General features: G+C 47.5%; 1 non-coding gene across 1 annotated transcript; it reads left to right on the top strand.

Annotated features, from left to right (window-relative positions):
• Positions 1-3,249: 3,249 nt before the first annotated feature.
• On the top strand, positions 3,250-3,381 carry LOC129635620 (small nucleolar RNA SNORA51). Its single transcript, XR_008706384.1, has one exon. It is a non-coding gene; the product is annotated as a small nucleolar RNA SNORA51 (small nucleolar RNA).
• The last annotated feature ends 6,608 nt before the right edge of the window (positions 3,382-9,989 follow it).

The following is a 9,989-nucleotide window of genomic DNA, read 5'->3' as shown; positions in this document are numbered from 1 at the left end:
TCTTTCTCTGTACAGAGGCATCAGTTCAGTGCAGTTCAGTCACTCAGTCGTGTCTGACTCTTTGCAACCCCATGGACTGTGGCACGCCAGGCCTCCCTGTCCATCACCAACCAAGTATTGGAGTTTCAGCTTCAGCATCAGTCGTTCCAAAGAATATTCAGGACTGATTTTCTTTAGGATGGACTGGTTGGATCTCCTTGCAGTCCAAGGGACCCTCAAGAGTCTTCAACACCACAGTTCAAAACCAGCAGTTCTTTGGCCCTCAGCTTTCTTTATAGTCCAACTCTCACATCCATACATGACCACTGGAACATCCATAGCTTTGACTAGACAGACCTTTGTTGGCAAAGTAACGTCTCTGCTTTTTAATATGCTGTTTGGGTTGGTCAAAACCACAGAGATATACTTGGCATAAAACATCATGTTAGTCTCAGGTGTACACCGCGATGACCGGATATTTGTATACACTGTGAAATGATCACCATAATAAGACTAGTTAATGCGTGTCATCGTCCAGCTGCAGAAGTTTCTTCTTGTGATGAGAACTTTCAAGACCCACTCTCAACAGCGTTCAGACACACAGTGAGGGACTTCCCTGGTGGTCCAGTGGTTAAGCATCTGCCTTGCAATGCAGGGGACATGGGTTCCATCCCTGGTCAGTGAACTAAGAACCCAGGTGCCATGGAGCAAGTAAGCTCCTGCATCCCAACTAGAGAGTCAGTGACCACAACGATCCCACACAATGCAACGAAGATCCTTAGTGCCGCAGCTACGAGCTGATGCGGCCGAACACCTAGATAAATATTTAAACATGTATGCACACAGTACGGAATCATTAACTCCTGCCACCATGCTGTAACTTCCATTCCCGGGACTTATTTGCTTTATAACTGAAAGGTTGTGCCTCTTGACTCTCCAAGTGAGGGGATCTTGAAAAGGGCCTGGGTTACATGGGTCTGCGTACTTGTCAGAAATGACACGTCATGAGCTTGAAATTGGGACATGTCATTATAAGTAAATGTTGTTGATGTTTAGTTGCTAAGTTGTGTCTGATTCTTTGCAACCCCACGGACTGTAACCCATCAGGTTCCTCTGTCCGTGGGACTTTCCAGGCAGGAATACCAGAGCAGGTTGCCATTTCCTTCTCCAGGGGAACTTCCCCACCCAGGGATCAAGCCTGCGTCTCCTGCACTGCAGGCAGATTCTTGACCTCTGAGCCACAAGGAAAGCCCAAGTAAATGTTACCTCCACAGAAAAAAGTAAGTGAACATGGAACTCTACTTAACGATATTCACGCTGAAGTGTTTAGGGGTGAAGCCCGGATGTCTGTGACCCACTTTGAAAGACATCCTTATAGACTGGACTTGGTTACAGGAATGGAAAGACAGACAGATGGGTGAGAACAAGCATGCAGCAGTGTTACAGGATCCGGGTGACAGGTAACTAGGACTTGCTGCAACGTTCATCTCTTCTGTAAACCTCTTCATAAAGACACACGGAGGAGCGACCTGCAGATAAAACCCGCAGACGTGTGGGCAGGAGTTCCCAGGAACTCACCCCGGGCCTGCTGCCCCAGCCCTGGCCGGGTGTTAATGGCTTGGGCCCTCCCACCTGCACCCAGTCAGACATGCGTCCCTCCCCCCCGGGTCACGCTGCCCCCGTGCAGCCCGGGGCATCTCTCCCTGAAGCCACCTGCCCAGGCCAAGGTGCCTGGCAGCCCTTGCTGACACCTGCATCTTATTCAGCCCTCTCTCCTCTGAAGACGCCTCTCTCTGGGAACATCTGTTTATTCAAGTCACAGCAAAGGCGAAACGTACATTAACAGACATGGTTGATACTGGGTGCCAGACAGTGGGGCGCGGAGGACATAAGAAAGGGTCCTTAGGGATGCCTTAGGGGCCAGATGGGAGGTCCTGGAGGTGGGGGAGGCGTGGGGAGGGGTAGGGATGGAGAACAGAGGCTGGGTCCAGATCTCATCTCTTACAGCTGCTAAGAGGTTTGCGTTCTGTTCTCAAAGCCGCAGAGCTCTCTAAGCCTCTTGAAAAGCTGGATGTGAGTCCTCTCCCGCTTCAAACATTTTACCAAAATGCCCAAAGGTTTTGAAATTTAAAAAACGATGCATGAAACATCTAAAACAGGCAAAGCGACAGTCAGAAAGTAGACGAGGAAGAGCCAGGAGCTGGGGCGGGCGGGGAGCGGTGGCCGGGGGGCGGGCAGGGAAGCGGTGGCCGGCGGGCACGAGCCAGGAGCTGGGGCGGGCAGGGGAGTGATGGCCAGCGGGTGGGCAGGGGAGCAATGGCCGGCGGGCACGAGCCAGGAGCTGGGGCGGGCGGGGAGCGGTGGCCGGGGGGCGCGCGGGGAGCGGTGGCCGGCGGGTACGAGGTTTCTTGCGAGGTGATACAAGTGTTCTGAAATACTCGGATGACCGTAATGACTGCACAGGTCTGCGAATGCACAAGAGCCACTGAACTGCATACCTCACACACGTGGACCACAGGGCACGCAAATTACATCTCAATAAGTCTATCACTAAAAAACATCCTCAATATAAATTTTGGTCAATTTATGAAGTAAAAGATAGGGAAAGATAGATCCAACTGAATACAGAGTTCCAGAGACTAGCAAGGAGAGATAAGAAAGCCTTCTTAAATGAACAATGCAAAGAAATAGAGGAAAACAGCAGAACAGGAAAGGCTAGAGATCCTGTCAAGAAAATTGGAGTTATCAAGGGAACCTTTCATGCAAGGATGGCGGTGATAAAGGATAGGAACAGTATGGACCTAACAGAAGCAGAAGAGACTAAGAAGAGATAGCAAGAATACACGGAACAACTGTACAGAAAAGATCTTAATGACCCGAATAACCATGATGGTGTGGTCACTCACCTAGAGCCAGACTTCCTGGAGTGTGACGTCAAGGGCGTTAGGAAGTATTACTATGAGCAAAGCTAGTGGAGGTGATGGAATTCTAGCTGAGCTATTTAAAATCCTAAAAGATGAGGCTGTGAAAGTGCTGCACTCAACGTGTCAGCAAATTTGGAAAACTCAGCAGTGGCCACAGGACTGGAAAAGGTCAGTTTTCATTCCAATCCCAAAGAAGGGCAGTGCCAAAGAATGCTCAAACTACCACACAATTGTGTTCATTTCACATGCTAGCAAGGCAATGCTCAAAATCCTTCAAACCAGGGTCCAACAGTACATGAACCACGAACTTCCAGATGTACAAGCTGGGTTTAGAAAAGGCAGAGGAGGCCTCCTGATGCTTACCACAGGCTGTGTTCTTACACTGTATAGAAAGAGGAGGCAGAGTAAACCCACCCCATATACACCTCAGCCCAGGCAGGCCCTTTACCTGGTCTGCATTGTGAATGGGGAGACATGCAAAAAAAAAAAAAGGCAGAGGAATCAGAGATCAAATTGCCAGCACCTATTGGATCATAGAGAAATCAAGGGAATTCCAGAAAAACACCCACTTCTGCTTCACTGACTACACTCAGGCACAAACCAGGAAATTCTTAAAGAGGTGGGAACACCAGACCACCTGACCTGCCTCCTGAGAAATGCGTATTCAGGTCAAGAAGCAACAGTAGGAACCAGACATGGAACAACTAACTGGTTCAACATTGGGAAAGGAGTATGTCAAGGCTGTATATTGTCACCCTGCTTATTTAACTTATATGCAGAGTACATCATGCAAAATGCTGGGCTGGATGAATCACAGCCTGGAATCAAGATTGCCAGGAGAAAGAGCAACAACCTCAGATATGAAGATGATGCCACTCTAATGGCAGAAAGTGAAGAGGAACTAAAGAGCCTCTTGTTGAGTTTGAAAGAGGAGAGTAAAAAGCTGGCTTAAACCTCAACATTCAGAAAACTAAGACCATGGCATCCAGTCCCATCACTTCATGGCAAATAGAAGGGGAAAAGGTGGAAACAGTGACAGATTTTATTTTCTTGGGCTCCAAAGTGACTATGAATGGTGACTGCAGCAATGAAAATAAAAGACATTTGCTCCTTGGAAGGAAAGCTATGACCAGCCTAGACAGCATATTCAAAAGCAGAGACATCACTTTGCTGACAAAGACCCTTATAGTCAAAGCCTTGGTTTTCCCAGTGGTCATGTACAGTTGGGAGAGCTGGATCTTAAATATGGCTGAGCACTGAAAAACTGATGCTTCTGAACTGTGGTGCTGGAGAAGACTCTTGAGCGTCCCTTGGACTGCAAGGAGATCCAACCAGACAATCCTAAAGGAAATCAGTCCTGAATATTCACTGGAAAGACTGATGCTGAAGCTCCAATACTTTGGCCACCTGATGCGAAGAGCCAACTCATTGGATAAGTCTGTAAAGCTGGGAAAGACTGTGGGCAGGAGAAGGGGACGACAGAGGATGAGATGCTTGGATAGCGTTCCTGACTCAATGGACTTGAGTTTGAGCAAACTCTGGGAGATAGTGGAGGACAGAGGAGCCTGGTGTGCTGCAGTCCATGGGGTCTCCAGGAGTCAGACACCACTCAGTGACTGAACAACAGCAGGGAAGTACAATACGGTGATTCAAAAAATTCATATGGAGATCTTTTGGAGATGAAAATTATTTTATATTGAAAATCATTTTTTACTTTTTTTGAAATTTAAGATTTGCAAATGTATGCTATACTTGCTTTAAAGGGAAGCATACTAATTGCAAACCCCACCCCGTTCCCACATTCCCAGCAGTGGAGGGTTTGGGTCGGGAGATGGTGTGGTCCAGAGACAGAAGGCAACTGCGGGCAACGCCTGTGCCAGCAGCGAGGGTGAGCCTCAAGCCCAGACGCCTCGCCCCCGTGGCCTGTATTTCTCCGTGAGCAGGCACACGCAGGCGTGCGCCGTAACTCGGAGCTGAACCAACGGTCTCAGTGCAACGATGTGATAGTTCAACACAGACCACAGCCCGACACAGCGAGGAGAGCCGTGGGGTCTCTTGGTCCAAACCCCCTCACTTCATCGCGAAAGCCGACAAAACCAAACTATGCTAAGTGAGTTGGAGTCACACAGCTATTACTAGCAGAAAGCAAGGCTGAGACTACAAACAAGGCTAGAGGAAGCTGTGGAATTCCAGCTGAGCTATTTCAAATCCTAAAAGATGATGCTGTTAAAGTGTTGCACTCAACGTGCCAGCAAATTTGGAAAACTCGGCCGCAGCCACAGGACTGGGAAAGGTCAGTTTTCATTCCAATCCCAAAGAAGGGCAATGCCAAAGAATGTTCAAACTGCCTCACAGTTGTGCTCATTTCACACGCCAACAAGGCTGTGCTCAAAAGCCTTCAAGCTAGGCTTCAGCAGTTCATGAACCGAGAACAACAAAGGTTGAGACTCAGAGCTTTGTTCTACACATACGCTCAACTGCCGTACGCCCTTCACCACTGTCTCTTTTTTCTTAATCCATAGTATTTTACTTTTCTTGAGAGAAGGTATAAATAAGAATTAAAGTTACAATGTTAAACATTTCTACTATTTTAAAGGTTTTGTAAGAAAAATGTTTGAGGAAAAATAATTCAAAGTGGTTAAAACTCAAGGACTATGGGACAATTCTGTCATGTACATTTCACAGGGGTCTCAGCAGACAGAACTTCCTAGGGGTTTACGGAGTTTGAAAGTATGACCTATTTCATTAACGAGTATCAAAATATCCTTCCAAAAAGGCAAGTTCCACCAAATGAGAAGAAAATCTTTAAAACAGGATGGTCTCTCTGAATGCCCAGCTGTTGACAAAGCACCAAAGAGTGGACATTCTAAGCTCTGCTTCAAAGACCGAGTCTGTGTTAACTCACATCCCCCAACAGCCCCAAGAGGGTCCCTGCTCCAGCGAAGACCTCGGTCTGTTTGCCAAACCCACAAAGCTATCCGCTCAAGATGTCTTGACGTTAATCCCACAGGGAACTGTGTTGCTTCAGGAGAGTCTGTTCTTTTGGGTCTTGCAACTTAATCTTTCTCCTCTCCTTATGGGATGGAAGCATTTGCCCTGACAGTGGGGCTCCAGCTGGGTCTTCCCAGTGGGAGGTGCTCATGGACCCACATACAAAAGACGCTCCCAGGCTGCATGTGCATGGATGGGGTGGAGATGGGGGGCAGCATCTCCATTTACCCCCTGCTGTCTGGGCACCAAGGCTCACCCCTTATGACCCTCCTAAGGCATCCTCCCTGCCTCAGTTGAAAACTGGTTTCCTTTCTTAAAATCCCTCTCTTAAAATATACAGATCACCTTTTTCCTTGAGTGCTGACTGATTCTGCCATCTTACTTAAATATGTAACATTGCCCTGCCTTCTCAAATGAATGTAATGACATGTGTATCCTTGACTTAATGTCCAAAGTTCATCACGGTGCTGTAACCGTGAGGTCCTTGGGGCCCATTTTAAAGGGCACATGCCCCTGCCAGCCCTGCTTCACAGGATCACTTTGTAATGATGGGAGGAGAAAAAAAAATTGTTTATGGGCTTTCCTTATGGCTTACATGGTAAAGAATCCACCTGCAATGAAGGAGACCCGGGTTTGACCCCTGGGTGGGGAAGATCCCCTGGAGAAGGGCATGGCACCCACTCCAGCATTCTTGCCTGGAGAATTCCACAGACAGGGGGGCCTGGCGGGCTACAGTCCATGGGGTCGCAGAGCTGGACTAACACTTGTAGTTTCGTGAGCTGTCATGTGGCATGTTAGAAAACACTAGAGGTCTGCCCCCTGCAGATGGGAACTGTGGAGGAGCGCTGGGAAGGGAGGCCGCATCGGAGGCAGAGGGGTGGAGAGCCCGGGCAGAGGGTGAAGCTGGCGCTCACAAGCAGCCCTGAGAGATCTTTGCTGGCCTCGCAGGTGCAGGGAGCTGGAGCCCCTCATGGGTGTGCAGCTGCCTCCAGATGGCGCGGAGCCTCCCCTCCTCTGTAGACACAGCTCCTGGCAGCAAGGGCGGGCAGGCCCCAGCAGAGGTCCTCAGTGGAGAGGCAGAGCAGAGCACTGGGACACGCAGGAAGGACGGGGCTCAGCCAAGGGCAGGGCTGCCAGGGACACAGCAGAGGACCCGCGCTGAGCAGGACTGTGCTTCCTCAATAAACGCATATGGTGCCCAGGAGTGAGACCAGCAGCGAGTCTGGCGTTCCCCGGTGGCTCAGTGGTAAAGAACCTGCCTGCAATGCAGGAGACCCGGGTTCGATCCCTGGGTCGGGAAGATCCTCTGGAGAAGGAAATGGCACCCACTCCAGTATTCTTGCCTGGAGAATCCCACGGCGGGTTACAGCCTGTGGGGTCCCAAAGAGCTCGACACGACCGAGTGACTAAACAACCACAGCCACCCCCACCAAGCACCGCAAAGACCGAAAGAGATTTGAAGCCAATAAGCGATCCCCAAAGCACCAGATGATTCAGGACTCCAGAGGAAAAAGAAACACCGTAAACTTACTTTAGTTTCTTTTAAATTGAGTGTTTTAATGTAAAATTAATGTATTAATTAATTAATTGAAATGAATTAATGCATTTATTCAGCTGTGCGGGCTCTTAGCTGTGGCATGTGGGATCTAGTTTCCTGACCAGGGATTGAACCTGGGCCCCTGTGCCTTGGGAGCGCGAGTTTTAGCCTCTGGACCACCAAGTGGTCCAGTGAAATTGCTCAGTCTTGTCCGGCTTTGTGACCCCATGGACTGTAGCCCACCAGGCTCCTCCATCCATGGGATTCTCCAAGCGAGAATACTGGAGTGGGTTGCCACTTCCTTCTCCAGGGGATCTTCCAGGCCCAGGGATGGAACCCAGGTCTCCTGCATTGGAGGCAGATGCTTTACCGTCTGAGCCACCAGGGGACCACCAAGGAAGTCCCTAAATTAATTTTAACTTTTAATTTAGTTTTAATTTTTTATTGAAAAAATCTGTACTAGCACAATTCACAAATCAAAGGAAGACAGAGACACTGTATTCAGAAGCCTCACTCCCGCTTCCCCCTCAGCTTCATTCCTCCCCGCCCACCAGGTGACCACGCTTGTTCGTTTCTTGTGAAACTGCAAGCAGGTATGAAAACATCTCCCTGTTTCCCCTCCTGGCTTGCACGAAGCATGGCAGGCTGTGTGTGTGTGTTCACCTGGGCTGCTGTAACAGAGCACCATGCTGGGCAGTCTGGAGGAGGCAGGTTTGGCATCAGGGTACCAGCAGAATCGGCTCCGTCTGAGGCCGGGCTGGACTCGGCTCCAGGAGCCGCCCCTCAGCCGGCAGACAGCCCAGCCGCCCTGAACACCTGGCCGCGTCCACGTGTCCGCCCCCTCTCTAAGGGCGCCAGTCGTCCTAGGATAGGGCCCCAAATGACCTCACTGTCACTTGCTTCCTCTTTTTAAATTCTTTATTACTCTACTTTTGGCCGTGTCAACATGCAAATTTGGAGGGAGACAAAATTTAACCCATAACACTGTAATACTGTTCTGCTTTCTCTTTTTTTTCCCCTACTTAGTCACATGATCCTGGAGATCTTCATATATCAATACAGAGAGAATTTTCTTGTTAGACATCATTTTTTTGTAGATACCAAATTGCCATATAAACATGAGGCTGTTTATGGACTATGTCCATTTCCGGTGGAATAGTACCTATTTTTCTTTCAGTAATACACTGTTTTAATTTCTCTACTGAAATTAATTAATATTATTAATTAAATTAATAAAAATGTTCTCTGTTGAAAAACTAACGTTTCAATATTTGATCGGTCAAGTCAGCTCTCTGCACCATTGCCTTTTCCAAGTTGTATTGTCCATTTCTGTATTTCTTTAAAAAATTATTATTTTATTTAAATTAAAAGCAGAAAACTAAAAATTAAACAAGAAATATGGAAAATCTTATAAAAGGAAGTGTAAATAAACTACCCAAAATGCTACCAAGCAGGAAAGAAAATAGTGTTAACTATGGGGTGAATATCATTTCAAACATATGTCTAAAGCTGTATGTATGCAAATGAAAGGATTTTGTTGAAATTTTAATCATGAGAGAAGAATGAAAACCTGTGTGAAACTGAAAAAATCGCTGAACTTCAGAAAAAAAAGGGCTTTTAAAAATAAGATGTCCCTAAAATATTTCTCTGAGGTTATAAAACAATTAATAACTTGAATATATTATATGTTTGTGTCTACATGTCTCAGTTTCAGATGAAAGCTGTGGATTCCTTGCTATGCAGGAGGAGATTTGTATTCTTAAACTTCTTTCTCCACTAGCACTTTGTTACTTATATTTTAATTTTTATTTTGTCAAGTGTTATAACACATTTAGTATATGAATTTAGCACATAACACTGACCTGTTCTTTTTTTTTAAACTGCATAAAATTTTTTATACCATTTTCATCTCATCATCGGTTCTATTTATTGTCATTCTTTTTGTGTGTGTGTGTGTTTTTAACGAGAAGTGCCATACACAACATTTCTTGCGTCCTTTCATGATGGTGTGTGGCGTCCTGTTTCCTTTCTTGGCTGGTGACAAGTATCCAGGGACCACCTTCTTCCCCCCAAACATCGCTAACATTGCCCCTCCCCACAGTGTTCGGCGGTGGTGGTGTAGTCGCTAAGTCCAACTTTTGCAACCTGTGGACAAGTAGCCCACCAGGCTCCTCTGTCCATGGGATTCTCCAGGCAAGAAGACTGGAGTGGGTGCCATTCCCTTCTCCAGGGGATCTTCCCAACCCAGGAATTGAAGTCAAGTCTCCTGCGTTGCAGGCAGACTCTACCAACTGAGCTAGAGGGAAGCCCCACCACCCCCCACCACACACAATGTTCCCTGCTCACGAATGCTGCTGACCTCCTCCCGGATAAATGACTTGTTTATCCACCTGGATGCTGGGAGGATTACGTGTTCAGTCTTACGTCTCAATAATTTCACAAGGTCTAAGGTATTTAATCAAACGCACCACCTTTACTCAAATGCACCCCCTCAGTTCCCATAGGAAAATCCACACTGGAGGAGTCTTGCGAGCGCAGTGAATATGGGGAATCTCTTA

The sequence above is a fragment of the Bubalus kerabau genome, chromosome 20, assembly GCF_029407905.1.
Source record: "Bubalus kerabau isolate K-KA32 ecotype Philippines breed swamp buffalo chromosome 20, PCC_UOA_SB_1v2, whole genome shotgun sequence".
Taxonomy (NCBI): Eukaryota; Metazoa; Chordata; class Mammalia; order Artiodactyla; family Bovidae; genus Bubalus; species Bubalus kerabau.
The sequence above is the reverse complement of the archived record's forward strand: the minus strand, read 5'-3'. Positions and strand labels throughout refer to the sequence as shown.